Source organism: Leucoraja erinacea, chromosome 13 (assembly GCF_028641065.1).
Source record: "Leucoraja erinacea ecotype New England chromosome 13, Leri_hhj_1, whole genome shotgun sequence".
Taxonomy (NCBI): Eukaryota; Metazoa; Chordata; class Chondrichthyes; order Rajiformes; family Rajidae; genus Leucoraja; species Leucoraja erinaceus.
The window spans coordinates 30,222,667-30,239,514 of record NC_073389.1 but is presented as its reverse complement, the minus strand read 5'-3'; positions in this window follow the sequence as shown (position 1 = coordinate 30,239,514).

Genomic DNA, 16,848 nt, shown 5'->3' with positions numbered 1-16,848 from the left:
GTATTTGTATACCGACCCTATCTCCACTGGCTCCTGCTGGATGATAGTGGTGGCTGCCTCAGCCATCTGTCTCTGTTGGGGGGGAAAAAGTCACAATCATGTCCTTGGTTTTGCAAGACAAACTTCAGAGATTCACAAAAGAACTGGAGTAAAGAATGACAATTAGGCTGGATAGGATTACATAGATAGGTAGGGACAAGACACAACAGGTTTAAAAAATATGATGTGGATTTTAAAACTCTGATGTTAGGAGTTTGTGACAGTCAAAAAAATCAGGTTTTGGATGAACAGTTAGGACATAGGAATGAGAATAGTTGAACAGTAATTCAATGTGGAACATTTTTTGGCTACCTCAGGTACACAGACCACAATCTGTGAGGATAGGTGACAAAACATCGTCCACGATAACTCTCAATGCTGGTGCGAGGGTCTATTCCAACCCCCTTACTTGACCTCATACATACCCGCAACTGTGCTGCCAAATTCTGCTCTGACTCCAACTACATATTTCTAATTGACACCGATAATGTGGGCCAGATCGCGAACAATGATGAGATGGGCGTACAGGAAGGAGATAGGGAGCATAGTAACATGCTGTTAAGACAGCAACCACTCCCTCGATGTCAGCAGGATGTAGAAGCAAGTTATTGACCTCAGGAAACATGGTGGTATTGTTAATCTTGGCCAAATTGGAGCAGCCAGGACATTAAAACTGAGTAAAGACGTGTGTGCTGCTAGGCCATTTTGATCAAGTGTGCTTTTTGTAGAACTTGGGACAAGCTGCTGAATAGTGCCAGTTTGTATGTGGCTTAGATAAGAGCTGCAGGGAAAGAATGGGACATCTGCAGTTTCTTACAATAAAGTGTAAATTGCATGGAACTGATTGGGTCAATGCAAACCAGATATACATAGTGTAAATAATGTTGCAAAGCCTTACTTGGACAGTTGTTGATTGGTTAAGATGTTGAGCTTTGTCTGGGTTGTCTGAATTCCTAGGCACATGTTGCATAATTCATCTCTGTTAACTTCCATCTAGAAGCTTTGTCGGATACATTGTATTAGTTACTGTGTTATTGGGTTAGGGAACTGTCTATCATGTACTGTGTTAATCGATATTTGTTATTGGACTGTATAGATACCACCCCCATGTGGTTTGGCCCCTCAAAGTTCGGGGGCCTATAAAAAGTAGCTCCCACGAGGTCCGATGTCGATCTTCTGGAAGAACGCTTGGGACTGCGTGACCTGTTGGAATGTCTCTGCTTGCACGAGGCAAGAAGGGCTTTGCCAAGCAGATACTAGGATCGAACCCGCGGTGGTTACGTATTGTATAGGGGAACTGTTACTATGTTATCCAAAATGAAGTTTAGTTGCTCAAGTGCTTGATTCAGTATTTTATGGGGGGAGCTTAGAACGAGCTATTTACATTGGGGGCTCGCCGGGATCTCAACCACAAGTTTACGATTAAGAGTGTTGAGCAATCTCGATCGCGTGTGCAGAAATCGATGCCACGGTGCGTTTTCGCATTGATTTTCAGCACTTTGCGGGCTTGGGAAACATAGAAACATAGAAATATAGGAAATAGGTGCAGGAGTAGGCCATTTGGCCCTTCGAGCCTGCACTGCCATTCAATATGATCATGGCTGATCATCCAACTCAGTATCATGTACCTGCCTTCTCTCCATACTCCCTGATACCTTTAGCCACAAGAACCCTCTTAAATATAGCCATTGAACTGGCCTCAACTACCTTCTGTGGCAGAGAATAGTAAGATTAAACGAGAACTTACCAGTTTGAAGTTTGATCTATATTTTATGAGGAGGAACGTTGAGGGAATACATGAAAGAAGCCCGCTACTGCGCATGCGTGTCATCCTTCAAAGCAGCGGTGTGAGGTCACAGATACCCTATATTGACCTAAAATAGCAAGATTATCAAAGAGATACCAGCTTAACATATGACCCTATGAGGGTGGGAGCGGAGGGCATGTATTCCCTCAACGTTCCTCCTCATAAAATACAGATCAAACTTCAAACTGGTAAGTTCTCGTTTAATCTTACTATTTTACTTCGGAGTCACGTGAGGGACTCCATGAAAGATTTCAAAGCTCTGTGACCTCATGCCGTGGAAACGAGTCCATGCTTCACAACTGCCTTGGTAGTTAGAGAGAAATTGTTAATTATATTCAAAGCATTCATACCAATTATTTAATGGAAATGATAAATAATATCGAATTAATTCAAATCATAACCCTGTATTCTTCAGGGATAAATTATCATACAGAACTTAAAATTGTTCCCCGAAAAAACGTTCCCATACTGCTAACTGGTTTGTTAACATTTCTGAAACGTATTCTCCAACAACCATCCTGCAATCCTGAGGATTTGGTCCATGGATACATCAAGGCGTTTTGCTGCAGATGTAGCTGCAGCCCTGGTGGGGTGAGAATTAAATATGTTATTGTCCACTCCCGCCTATCATATCCCATATTTCAGCCACCGCGAAATGGTCTGAGTTACACTCTATGGTACAGTATCTTATAGCTGATTAAACGCCAATTCCTTGCCTCTGATAGCCTTATTTCCTTACTGTATAACAAAACCGTACTTTACTATACAGAGGCATTGTCCTCCGGGTAGGCCATCAATTCTATGACCTGCCCCGCTAATCCTGGCCTATTTTGTTTAATAATACGGTCCTGGATCACAAACCCCAATCTTCGTGCCGCAATAGTGAAGCCATCCAGTCTTACTTTTAGCAATAACTGGAGCTTATGCACTGTGACTAGCGCTATCAGCATTCCATTTCTAGTTAGTTATCCAGATTTAATGCTGTAGCCGGCGACCAATTCCTTAGCAAGATCAAAGCCACACTTACATTCCAAATATAGTTATCTTACTGTTTCTTGCCATTAATAACTTGACAATGCACTTTCGGCATTATTCACAGTGCTGAAACACAGTCCTCCATATTGCAGGCTGGTAAGCAACTGTAGCACCCCCGGAACATCCTTATTTCTGTGGTCCAGAAAGTTATCATGGCAGTAATTAGTCCATTTTAATATGACCTAAATACTGTTATAGAGTAGACCTTCTTCGTGCTGCTGTGATCATGTTCACAGTTCTTTTGATAGCCCCATGTCCCATAGCGGTGTTTTAGAGTCTACAACCTACTAAATCAATATTTTCTATGACATGGATAGCTATCCTCAGTTACTGGATGCACCAGCAACTTAGGACTACGTCTACCGTTATACATAGTTCCAGCACCATGTCCTGTACCCCGGAAAACCATAGTTGGGTAAGCCAATCAGGTAGTAAGACATCCCCAATGCCGATTCCTGTTGAATGTCCCTTCGTACCCCAAGTTTATAAATAGACAAGGAGGTAATACATAAATGAAAAACCCCTCCCCTAGTGCAGTGAAACAGCATCTGTAGCTTCTGCCTCAGGATCTGGTATCAATGATACATACCTCGGTAACTGGTGATTTAACCCCGGATACAATTCTAATATCCGGCCTTACCTACTTTACTGATTTTAGCAAATACCATCTATCCAACTTCCATTTAGTACTTCCAATAATTTTTCGTGGCCTGGTGTCTGCCACTGATTTAGTATCCCTGGTAGATACGTAGCCCATAACCAAATATTCCTTTGGACACACCATTCCCAAGTTTAATTTGCCAATTCATCACAAGCTGGTGATATCTTTCCACCCAAATGACTTAAATATGCCATCACCGAGGTATTATCTATCTACCATCTACCATGCTGCAGTTTCATTCCTGAGCAATAAGATTTTTGCCCATGAAATGCACTTAACATTTCTAACCCTTAGTGTTATGTAGGTTAGCTTCTTATATATTCCATCTCCCCCATAGCTCGAGATGGTATCAGTTGTTCCATAACCAATTGCACTGGCATCTGTTTGTAATAGCACAGCCGAGTTGACCTCTGTGGCTTTCCATATTAGTAAGTCATTAACATATTAAATGTGTTAATGGTGTCAATTTTGACTTAAGTGGCTGGACAATGCATCCCAGCTGCACAAACAATTGATTAGTGGCAACCACTGCCTAACATGCCGATTCCTAAGTTATTCCCACAATAAGGATATCATCCAACTATACCATAATTCTATGATTTTGGTGTTGCAGCAGTCCCAACACTGGTTTAAAATTTTTCCCCCCGTTTGATATTGAATAGCAAGGATCTTAAATTAATACTTCCCATAGACTAGCCTGTTGCACACTAAATCTTTGCACTGCTAAACATATCCATTTTTAAAATGAATATATTGCACAACATTGTGAAGTATTGATAATCCATAATAATACGGCATCCCCCATCTTTCTTATTTCTAATAAAGATGTTTGAGACAAATCCTGTTGTTCAGGTTTAGTTTATTTCTAACCAGCATGTATATCTATCCGGTTATGTACTGGAGGGTTTTGTTCGTGTAGAACTCTATCAGATATCCCTTAAAACTGCTAAGGATATATCTGTCCATGGATATATTACACCAAGCATCAACATGAAATTGCAATATCCCCCCAACTTCCGTGCTCCCTATTAATACTGGAGCCCCAAATTCACCTACCTCCATGGTTATTGGTGGTAACCAAGTTATTTTCCTTGGTTTTATAGGCGGTTGTGGAGAGCCTAAAGGTTAATGTTAGTTTGCATCTCCACAATAGTCGTCCCGGCCAAACCCTAAACAGGACGCTGCTGCTGGGTACCTCTGCCCAATTCTTTGTAGTATAATTACAAAAACACACTACCTCTCTTAGGATGCACATAAGGTTAATGTCTTCCCCAGAAATCCTTTGGATGCTTTAATCAGCCCCAAAGTCAAGCCACCACGCCAATTCTTTACCTGTTTAGACAGGTCTCCCCCCCCCCCCAAATAACGGGGTCTATAGCCCTTTGCTCACATAGTATAGTGAAGTAGGGTCTAGAGCTGGCTGAATGGCCCTTCAACTACACATTTCAAAAAATAGTGCTAATGGCATCCTTAAGGTCACTAATTTTGTACACCTTTTTTAAAAAACATGCGGCCCAAAGCTGTATGCCCGCCATGAGACCTTACAGAGTATTACGGCCTTCCCAACACGTCTGCAAATGCACCTGTAACAATGGCTACATTGAGAGCACCACAATATTCCCGGGGTATAGAACCCTTGCCAACACTTCAGCAAAGTATTAGCTTGAAGTTAATGGGTGGACTCACAGTCCTTCAATACTCACAGCCATCCTCTCAAATCATTCTCCGCGTGAGTATTCTGCTGGCAGACCCTTCTTAACATCCATGTTCTTGCTGGCAAGTACTGGATTCAAAAAATGTGTTCAATAGGCAGGTTGTTTTAGGTTCCAGTGCCCCCCACTTCAATAGGGGCAGTCAGCTCCATCCATCACCTTTCTTTATGAACAGTAGGTGATCAGAATTTTGACCCAAGTCTGTCTGGACATTTCCACACCTGACTACAATATGGCTGTATATTCACAATATTATCATTAACCTGCCTGAAGTGCTCCCAGGAAGATGATCCACTCAGCCTCCAACATCAGCAGCCAATATGGGAATTCTGCCTGACTCTGCATGATGGACTACATTACCTCTGGCCTCCCAACATGACATGTGTGAATGGCTCCTATATTGTGCGGTACCACAGATCCTGCAATAGCCTAAGATCTGCACTGCACCGTCCTGGATTGAGCTACGGCTCAACGACCTGTACCGAAGCAGTGTCCTTCCTACCTCCATCTCTCCCGGGTGAAGCCTGCCAGGAAACTTGGTATTGGGTGCTAATTTACTGGAGTAAGGTTAGCCATGGTAAGGACAGCATCCACAGTTTAAATAAAACTCCTGTGCTGTAGGCAGCATGCCCTTACAGCTCTTTTGTTGTAAACACAGGAGCACTAGTGGCTTCCCCCGCTGTGGAGTAACTGTCATCACACATTTCAATACCACTGTAATATATGGGACTCGGCCTGCCGACCTGGTGCTCTCGGGCTTAGTGCAGATTGGGGTATATCCCACAGCCTATGCCATGCCTACGGGCATACTGGACAATTCCCATGGTCCTGGTAACACGGGCACTCTCGCTTGACCCATTTTTGTCTGGGGTGAAGTTGGCACTTGCACTAGTGACCATATGGGTCCCCATGCTGGTGCCGTTCCCATTCCTGGTATCACGGGCACCTGCTTTATGGCTTTGCTGCTCCCATCTGGTCATGCTTAAATTTTATTGGCAGCCTGGTCATTAAACAACAGCCCTTCAGCTCTATACTGACATCAGTAGCTGGCTCCCTGCTGTTCAGCATCACACCAGTAACGATCTGTGGCTGTGCCCTGACGTCCTTAGCTGGCTCCCTGCTGTTCAGCAACACACCAGTCTCTTCAGAATACAGCAAGCACGTCTGGAAAAAGCACCAAAAAGGTAAGGGAAATTTGTTCTTACCTGTACTGGTTTTCAGCCTGCCGTTTTCGGAGGAACGTCCTTCCTCCCGCAGCCCCACGGACCCCGTAGCGCAGGTCCATGGGCTGCTGTCCCCGATGTCGGCTCTCTCTCTCCCCGGGTGGTGCAGCTGCTTCCATCAGCTGCGGAGCGCCTAACGACTGCATCTAAAAAATAGACCCGACTTGGTCTAGAAACTCCCCGGGCCGTGTAGGTTTGTTTCCCGCCCGGCAAGAGTCAACCTTGCCGGTGCGGGGAGCGACATCGGGCACAGCTGTTCTGTGCTAAAAATAGCCGTTTGGGAATCCCCTCCAGAGGATTCGCGGTAACTGCTGGTGCTGGTTCTGGCTGCAATATTTCTGCAGTCTCTTCTCCAGCTCCTGCAGCTTCTTGTATTTCCTACCTGCAAGGTAAGTGGAAAAATTTTTGCAGTCTCTTACCTGCTTCTTTGCCTTTCTCTCTAGGGAGACGTCGTCTCCCACTTCTGACTCGTTCAATGCGTGTATGCGATATGATACGCATGCGCAGTAGCGGGCTTCTTTCATGGAGTCCCTCACGTGACTCCGAAGTAAAATTCCACAGATTCACCACTCTCTGTGTGAAAAATGTTATTCCCATCTCGGTCCTAAAAGATTTCCCCCTTATTCTTAAACTATGACCCCTTGTTCTGGACTTCCCTACTATTGGAAATAATCTTCCTGCATCTAGCTTGTCCAACCCGTAAGAATTTTGTAAGTTTCTATAAGATCCCCCCTCAATCTTCTAAATTCTAGCGAGTACAAGCCGAGTCTATCCAGTCTTTCTTCATATGAAAGTCCTGACATCCCAGGAATCAGTCTGGTGAACCTTCTCTGTACTCCCTCTATGGCAAGAACGTCTTTCCTCAGATTAGGAGACCAAAACTGTACGCAATACTCCAAGTGTGGTCGCACCAAGACCCTGCAAATTGCAGTAGAACCTCCCTGCTCCTATACTCAAATCCTTTTGCTATGAATGCTAACATACCATTCGCTTTCTTCACTGCCTGCTGCACCTGCATGCCTACTTTCAATGACTGGTGTACCATGACACCCAGGTCTCGTTGCATCTCCCCTTTTCCTAATCGGCCACCATTCAGATAATAGACTACTTTCCTGTTTTTGCCACCAAAGTGGATAACCTCACAGTTATCCACAGGGTCCCAACGAGATCATAGAACAGAGTCTAGCAAGCACTCCTTTGGGTTAGGGTGGGGTTAGAGGACCTGCTGGGGTTGGGTTAGAGGCCCTTTCCAGGCTTAGAGGCCCAAAATTCTTGGTCGAAGCTGGTAGCTGCTGCTGCTGCTGGGCCAATTTGGGATTGCGTTAAAAACCCCCTCCGTTGGGTTAGAGGCCCATAAAAGTAGGTTGAGTTAGAGGCCCACTCCTTTGGGTTAGAGGCCCGCAAAACTCGGGCCAAAGGCCCAGCCCAGAGTTGGATATTCGATTGGCGGGATATTTAAAGACAAACTGGGTTTAAACGGTGCTAGGCGGCAAAGTACTGCGTTGTGCCGGGGGTGCAGATTGCAATGACGTGCTCCGAAAATCGGCATCGACTGCCAGCGTGAAGAGGCTGACACCCGGTACTTAGTAGGTAAAAAGGGAAACCCTCTGCTAAGGTGCAAGACATGCAGAGTTGAGCTGCATTTAGCGCTGGATTGAGCCTCTGAAGCCTCGCATGTGTGTGAGTGTGCGTGTGCGCGCGCGGCCGCCAAGAAATTGCCCACCTGTCCCCCGGTCCCCACCACATTTTGACAGTGATTTCCGTGCCTGGTGAAAAGTACCCGGATGGGAAAGGTACCGGTAATTCTGAGAACTTAGAGTGGAGGGTTGGAGGTCCCCCAATAGAAGTCCACTTAGCAGGAGGAAAGTAACAATTAGGAGGAAAAGTAGTCATTTAAGAAATAATACCCCTCAGCAAAGAGAACCCTCGGAATGGAAAAGTCTTCGGTATCAGAGGGAGGGGTTCACTGGTTGATAACATCGCAACGCAGGATTGATTTGTTTTTGGAACTGTACAGTTACTGAATGAGATATTAGATGAATGATTGTGGTTTATGTAGCAGTGTGGTTGTGCCTGATAATAATAAGCGGTGTGATTTCTTGTCTGTGTACGGTGTTACATACGTGTTTGGAGCTCATTTTCATGTGTTTTGATTGATGGTTAAACGAGTTGCGGGAAAACGTTTGATTGAGCTCGAATGTTGATTAATGTGTTTGATTGTTCCCTGGAGTACTCTGATATTTGGATGACTGAGGATTGTGGAAACGGTGAGATTGAGAGTGTGTGGACTTGTGGGAGAGCGGAGAAGAATTTGAATAAGAGATTAGGATTTGTTGAGCAAAGAAGTAAAGAAGTGCGAGGTTGTGAACGCTTCGGAGCCAATAGCCACTGTTCAAGAGCGAGCTTGAAAACTTTAGAGATTAAAAGGAAGGAGTGAAGGATTTAGGAATTCTGCTTTGGTTGTTCGGAGGCATGGGGAACAGCATAGACCGAGATAAGACGGAAGATGAAAGGAGCCCATTGCAAATAATGTGCAATGAGTTCCCTCACAAGGCAGAGAAATTAAGAGATTTGTCAGGAGCTCTAAATAAGAATTTAGGAAACAAGCTAATGGCCACCGGGGGACATTAGAACAGTAAAAGGGATAAAATATGTAGAACAAATTATTTGGCAGCAAAGTAATAACAAGAGTGCAAAGGAATTAATAGGATTATGGAAGAAATGTTATGAGGAACAAAAGGCGAATAAAGAGGTTGGGAGGATGGCGAGTTGGGAAAAGTTGATTGCTAAACTTGGAATCGAACTGAAAGAAGGTGAAGTAGATCGACCTCCAGGTAGTAGGAAGGACAGGAGAGGAAATGAAGGGAGAAACACAGAAAAGGGAAGAGGTAGATCTCCTGAAAGGAAACTAGTCCCTGTAAATTTAAAGTTTAGGGATCCAATGATTGGTGCTGACCTCGAGGGGGAAGGAGATGAATATTTAGAAGAATGGACAAATGTTAATGTTAGTGGAAGTTCACAGCTCCCACCATGTTCCTCTTGCGTTTCCCAGGCTTCACTTGCACCTCGTATGACGTGTCCGTAATTAATATTTTATGTCTGCAGAACGTATAACAACTCCTGCAGATTCTACATCTGATCATACTCTACCAATAGCAGAGACTGGGGTGCCAGATTCTTTGACTCCATCCACTACACCACTAATAGATTGCCCAGTAGCCTATGGCACCCGGAGTAGAACAGAAAGGTTAGCCCTGGTATTTAAAGAAAAAGAAGGTATGATAGATATAGTGAAACAGCCAGAATATTTCGGAGAGCCACAAACTAGACGGATTATGAGAGCAGTGAGAAAAAGGAACAACTTATTTGTATCAATACCCCCCTAGAGAACGGGAAGATTCATCTGAGGGTGACACAGTGATTGAAGATACCGAGATAGATTTTGATGAAGCCGAAAGATTACAAATTGAACAGATATCCCATAGACAGTTCCCTGTGAGGGGACTGCTGAGTACAGCCCTTGATTCGACCAGCGCAGTAAGTATGAACAATCCCCGTACCACAGAGGTCCATATTCCGTGGAAGCCCCATGACATAATGGCAGTACTAAACAGAATCCCTGAGAGAAAGAAGTCACCTGCTGCCTTTATAGATTATTTAAGAACCACAATGCGTGTATATCATGCAGATTCCCGAGACTTATGGGAGACCATACAATAAATAATAACTCCAGCTGAAAACACCACATTTCTAGTAGCCCTAGGACACACAACATATGAAGCCTTGGCAAACATAATAGTGGATGATAATGCAAGAGAAGAGGCTGTTTAATGGTCCTTGCAAACACATCAAAAGCCATGTGAATTCTGGAGATAAAACCTGAAAAGGGGGAAGGAGCAGATTAAGTTTCTTACAATAAGGTATAAATTGAATGGAACTGATTGGGTCAATGCAAACCAGATATACAGAGTGTAAATAATGTTGCAAAGCATTATTTGGACAGTTGTTGATTGGTTAAGATGTTGAACTTTGTCTGGGTTGTCTGAATCCCTAGGCACATGTTGCATAATTCATCTCTGTTAACTTCCATCTAGAAACTTCGTCGGAAACATTGTATTAGTTACTGCGTTATTGGCATTGGTGCAATAGCTTATATATATTTTAGGCTAATATGCAATTTCTTAATGTATCTTTGTAATTCTTTGTACTGTTTGATGTGTATATGGACCTGTGTCTGAAATAAAGCTTTAATAATTGGGTTAGAGAACTGTCTATCATGTACTGTGTTAATCGATATTTGTTATTGGACTGAATAGAGACCACCCCCATGTGGTTCGGCCCCTCAACATTTGGGGACCTATAAAAAGTAGATCCCACGAGATCCGAGGTCGATCTTTGCTTGCACACGGCTAGAAGGGCTTGGCCAAGCAGATAAAAGGACCAAACCCGCGGTGGTTAGGTATTGTATAGGGGATCTGTTACTGTATTATCCAAAATAAAGTTTAGTTGCTCAAGTACTTGATTCAGTATTTGTTTGACTGAAACTAGACTGGGGGAGCTTAGAACAAGTTATTTATAGTATATGCCCCATTAAGGTCAATCAGCATCAATGGTGCAGGTGGAGATAGCTGAGAGTTTCAAGTTCCTCGGCATAAATATAACCAACAATCTGTCCTGGACCAACCCCATTGAAGCTATGGCCAAAAATGTACACCAAAGCCTTAACTTCTTCAGGAGACTGATGAAGTTTAGGATGTCTCCAACAAGTCTTACCAATTTCTACAGATGCAGCATAAAAATCATACTATCAGATGGTATCACAGCTTGATTTGGAAACATCTCTGCACAAGAAATTGCAGAGTTGTGGATTTAGCCCAGTCCATCATTCAGACCAAATTCCCTACCATGTAAACCATCTACACTTTACGTTACCTCGGATATGCAGCCAACTGGACTGCCTCGGATATGCAGCCACCATTTTCATCCTGGTCATTTCCTTTTACAATACAATACAATACAATACAATACAATTTATTTGTCACTTGAACATCATAGAGGCTCAAGTGAAATGTTGTTTCTGCAGTCATACATACAAGAAAAAAAAGACCCAAGGCACAACACAATTTACACAGGCATCCATCACAGCGCATCTCCACCTCGCTGTGATGGAAGGCAAAAAAAACGTATCTCTCCCCTGCACTTCCCTCTCCCCCCGATGTCAGAGTCAAAGTCAGAGCCCCCGGCGGGCGATAACAATTGTCCCGCGGCCATTAACGCTACCGGGTGATGCAAGGCCGCGCTCCGGGTCTTGTTGTTGGAGCCCCGGGCGGGCGCTGGCAAAGTCCCGCAGCCGTTGAAGCCGCGCCGGGCGATGATGTAAGGCCCCGCTCCAGGTCATCCTCGACCCCGCTACTCGGGCGGGAGAAGTCGCCATTGCGGAAGCCCCGAAAAGCGGTCTCCCAGCAAGGACCCGCGGGCTCCCGGTGTCACTGTCCACCAGACCTGCGGTTGGAGCCACCGAATCTCCGAGGGTCGGGTCGCAGCAGCGCGCCACCACCGCTCCTCCCGCTCTGGACTCGGCCAGCTCCGTGATGGTGAGTAGGTCCTCAGCTCCGTGACTGGAGCCCCAGGACGTTCCTGCTGGAGGCCGCTCCACGGTGCAGCCCCAACGACAACGGAGACCCGACAGGGAAAGGTCGGGTTCTCCGTGCAGGGGAAAATTTTTAAAAGTTTCCCCCCCCCCCCCCCCCCCCCCCCACCCCCCCACACACACACACACACACACACATACCCCATCAAAAAAATAAAAACTACATTAAAACGGGACAAAAAATAACAAAGAGACAGACGGACTGCAGAGGCCGCTGCGACGTGAGTCGCGCCGCCCACCGGGTCAACCCATACTCTCAGCCTCTTCTTCCCTTTCCTGTCAGACAGAAGACACAAAAGCTTGATAGTACATACCATTGGTTGCAGCAACAGCTTCTTTCCTCTTGTAGATTGGCTATTGCATGTTAGCCAATCAGAATGCTTAGTAATTATAACTCCGCCTAATTATATGATTTATAGTGTAAGAACTCGCCTGCTGCCTGGCAGTAGCTGCAGTAGACTGAACGTGTGATGTACTGCATATGTAATAATGAACTAGACAATAAAGATGCTTGTGCTTCAACCTGTGTGAGACTAAGTTATTTACATGGTGTCAGAAAATCGGGTCCAGCCCGCATCTGTTTACCGCAATTTATTTTGTTTATCAGTTTTAATTTGTGACTGATTTTGACGACATGGCTAACTCTTGTCGAAAGCCAAGCCCGCTCGTGTTTGATTCTGATATAGCCGAGCGCTGGCGAATGTTTGAGCAAGACTATGCTCACTGTATCCGCATCGTTTACCGAAACGACCCCAATGACCTAAAGGCATCGCTACTGTTGAATCTAGCGGGTCCGGAAGCTACGATCCGCGCTGACTCCTTTGAATTCGCACCAGCACACCTCGACGCGAACAGTCTAGTAGTGGTACCAGCTGAGACTATTGACAACCCAGCGGTTCTGCTGAGAAAGTTTAGAGAACTGTGTGAATTGCATACTTGAGAGAACAAGATTTTTTGCCCGACTGCAACAGGATGACGAGCCTGTGGAATGATTTACCAGCGACCTTAGACACATCAGCTCACGGTGCCGCTTAGGTGAGTTGACAAATGAGCTTGTGCGAGATAAAATTGTGGAAGGAATGAGCGACCGTAAGCTAAGAGCTGAGTTGCTGCGGAATGCTGAACTGACTTTAGAGCAAGCCATTCATGCATGTTGAATGGCAGAAACTGTAGCCCCACTAGCTGATTTTGATGCCACCAGTCCTCACCAGCAACATAATGTAAATCTAGCTAACTATTCTCCGCAGAAATGTTTAAATGCATCCCACAAAGGTCCAAATATGCCTGCCACGAGATGCCCAAACTGCAACTATTTCCACCCGTTGTGTAAAGCTGATTTAACGTGCACGGTCAACGAGCAGACAAAAAACTTAATCTTCTACATTGTCCAACCGAACTCAGAAACCTTGCTTGGCATCAATGCATGCCACGACCTGGGTCTGGTTTATTTTGGGCGTGCTGTTCACAAACTCTGTTTGACAGAGGAACCAACACAACAGATGCTATCCAACTATAAAACATATTTGACGACATACTTGGAAATTGCCTACAATATGCAATATCTCTGTAGATCATACAGTCACCGCAATAGTTTGTGCACCTCACCGTATCCCCCATAGCATGCGGGAGAGAATACACACCAAACTCAAGCGTATGATCTCCATTGGAGTCATTGCCGCGGTCAGTGAACCCTCGGACTGGGTCTCCACTATGGTCGTCACCACAAAAAAAGATAAGAAGGAATTACGCATCTGCATCAACCCTAAAGGTTTAAACACTGCAATCAAACACCAACACTATCCGATGAGAACCACTGAGGATGTTGCAGCACAGATTGGTAATGCAACGGTATTCTCAGTTTTTAAGAATGCCCTTTGGTATCAACTCTGCTAGCGAAGTCTTTCAGCGCGCAATGGAACAACTATTCACAGAATATCCATGTGCCATCATTGTTGACGACATCCTAGTATACGGTCGCGATGTGACCGAGCATGATGCCAACCTGACAAATATATTGAACCGTGCCAGAGACATTAATCTGAAACTCAACCCTCTGAAATGCAAGTTCAGATTCTCCATCGTTACATACGTCGGTCACGTGTTCACCAACAACGGATTAAAACCTGATCCACTAAAGACTGCAGCCATCAACGAGCTGCCGGTCCCAACCGATGTCACCAGCTTCCAACGATTTCTCGGCATGGTCAACTTCTTGGGCAAGTTTATTCCCAACCTCAGTGAACTTTCTGCTCCCCTACGACAACTGACCCACAAGGACAATGCATGGTCTTGGTACCCGCAACACCAAAAAGCTTCAGAGAATTTAAAACTACAGCTAGCTAGTGCGCCTACACTGGCATACTTCAATCTCAATCTGCCAGTCACTATCACCTGCGATGCATCCCAGTATGGGCTAGACGCAGCATGCCTACAACCATCCTTCAACGGCGACATGATGCCCATTCAAACGCATAACGCACACTGACTGAAACTGAACAACGCTATGCTCAAATAGAGAAGGAACTGCTCGCTGAGGTTTTTGCCTGTTCAAAATTTAAAGACTTTATCTTTGGCAAAACCTTCACGGTCGAAACCGACCACCAACCACTAGTCACCATCATGAGCAAGCCTATCCATGCTGCCCCAGCTCGACTACAGCGAATGATGATGCAGTTACAACGGTTTGACTTCCGCATTGTTTACAAAAAAGGTAAAGACATGCACATCGCAGACACGCTATCCAGAGCCCCGCGCACCACCAGCGAGCGATACCCGTTTGAACAGGACGGATTCTCTGTCCTGAAGGTCTCGTTCGTGCCCACTGATCGCCTGCCTGTTGCAGCCGTTCCAGCACGGGAAACACTACCTTGCCGAACACACAGCTGCAGACAAAACCTCACAGCTGCTGACCTCCATAAGATGCGGGTGGCCAAACAAGCAGTCAAGCACCCCGTTTGAAATATGACTCTACTTCCTGGTCCGTGACGAACTGGTGTTACGGGACGGAATAATTGTTAAGAGTCACAAGGCTGTCATTCCCCCAACCTTGCGAAACGAGTACTATGAGGAAATCAACGGGGGCCACCCTGGCGCAGAAGCCACCCTAAAATGAGCCAAGGAAATGATCTACTGGCCCGGGATGACCAAGTACATACATGAGAAAACAGAATCGTGTGGGATCTGCAACAGTCAATCACCCCATCAGCAGAAGCAGCCCCATCCTATCCCAGCCAGCTCCCTCTCTACCATGGTTATCAGTGGCTGCCGATATCTTCGAATGGCACGGGAAACACTACCTTGTGTTAGTAGACTCATACTCTAACTGGTTTGAAATTGACTTTCTGCCAACAATCACTACAGAAATAGTGATCCAAAAGCTGAAAATACACTTTTCTGTGCATGGGGTACCAATTTGCCTTAAGACTGACAACGGAACTCAATTCAAAAGCCAAAAGTTAAAAGGAAAACGGTGGGGCCTCCAACACGTCCCCAGCAGCCCGGAATACCCACAGTCCAATGGACTTGCCGTTCAAAGCGCAAAACAACTCATGCAGCGTTCCTATCTAGGTAAATCTGACGTCTACCTGGACCTGCTGAACCTGCAAAACATTGCAAGAGGTAACATTCTCGGCTCTCCAGCCCAGCGGCTGATGTCCCGCCGGACACGCCCTCCACTGCCTTTCTCCCAGCAACAGCTACGACCAAAAGTCTGCCCCGCGCCGTAATTCAGAAGCGTGTACAGTTTAATCGAGACATGCAGAAGCGCTTCTATGACAAGACCAGCAAACCACTTAAACCACTTATACAAGGTCAAGTGGGTCAACTGCAAACAGATAAAGGACATACCAAACTGGGATACATTTACGGCCCCTCTAAGGAACCACGCTCCTACCTGGTCAAAGTCGATGGTGTCCACTATAGACGCAACCGTCAACATCTCCTTCCTGTGAAGGAACGGTGTTCGGCATCCCAGGGTCCTGATGCACCACCGCTCAAGTTTAAACCAATGCCTGTTGCAGCCGTTCCAGCACCTGCCACTACCGGGTACGTCCACTGTCCACGTCGGTCTGTCCCTGCGTCCCCTGTTGTAACCAGCATCCCGGGATCCCCGCGACGGTCCACCCCAGGTTCCCCTGCAGTCTCTCCTCACAGACCCGCGGATCCCAGCCCCCAACTTTTCGGGGGAAAAGGTTGATGAGGCAGCCCTATACTGTCAGAGGACCGGGCGGGTTAGCAAGACACCTATTGGATATGGCAATTATGTTTAACCCCATTATTATTTACTCGGTTTATAGTTTGAAATGCCTTAGTTGTTTTTTCATTTATACAAGAAGAGATGTAGATTGGCTATCACGAGACTACTGAATGTTCCTCCCATACATTAGGAGGCAGTCCTGATCCAACAAGTAACCTACCTCCATTGCTCTAACTGTAATGCTAAAAATAGTATTTCAATTTTTTTTTAACATCATTTTAAAAATTATATCTAAAATCCTAAATGTAGCAATTTCAGTTAAAGGAAGGTTACATGATAATAATGCTGCTGAACATTGACAGCATTTTTCCAGAAAGGAAGCGATTCTGGTATTTTTTTTGTTTTATTTAATTTCTATAACAGATCTATATCCAGCTGTATCCTCTGACAGCCTTCTTTACAGTTCAAAACTCCACCAATATTTGTATCATCTATAAATCTTTCTTCATTATATCTAGTTGGGAAA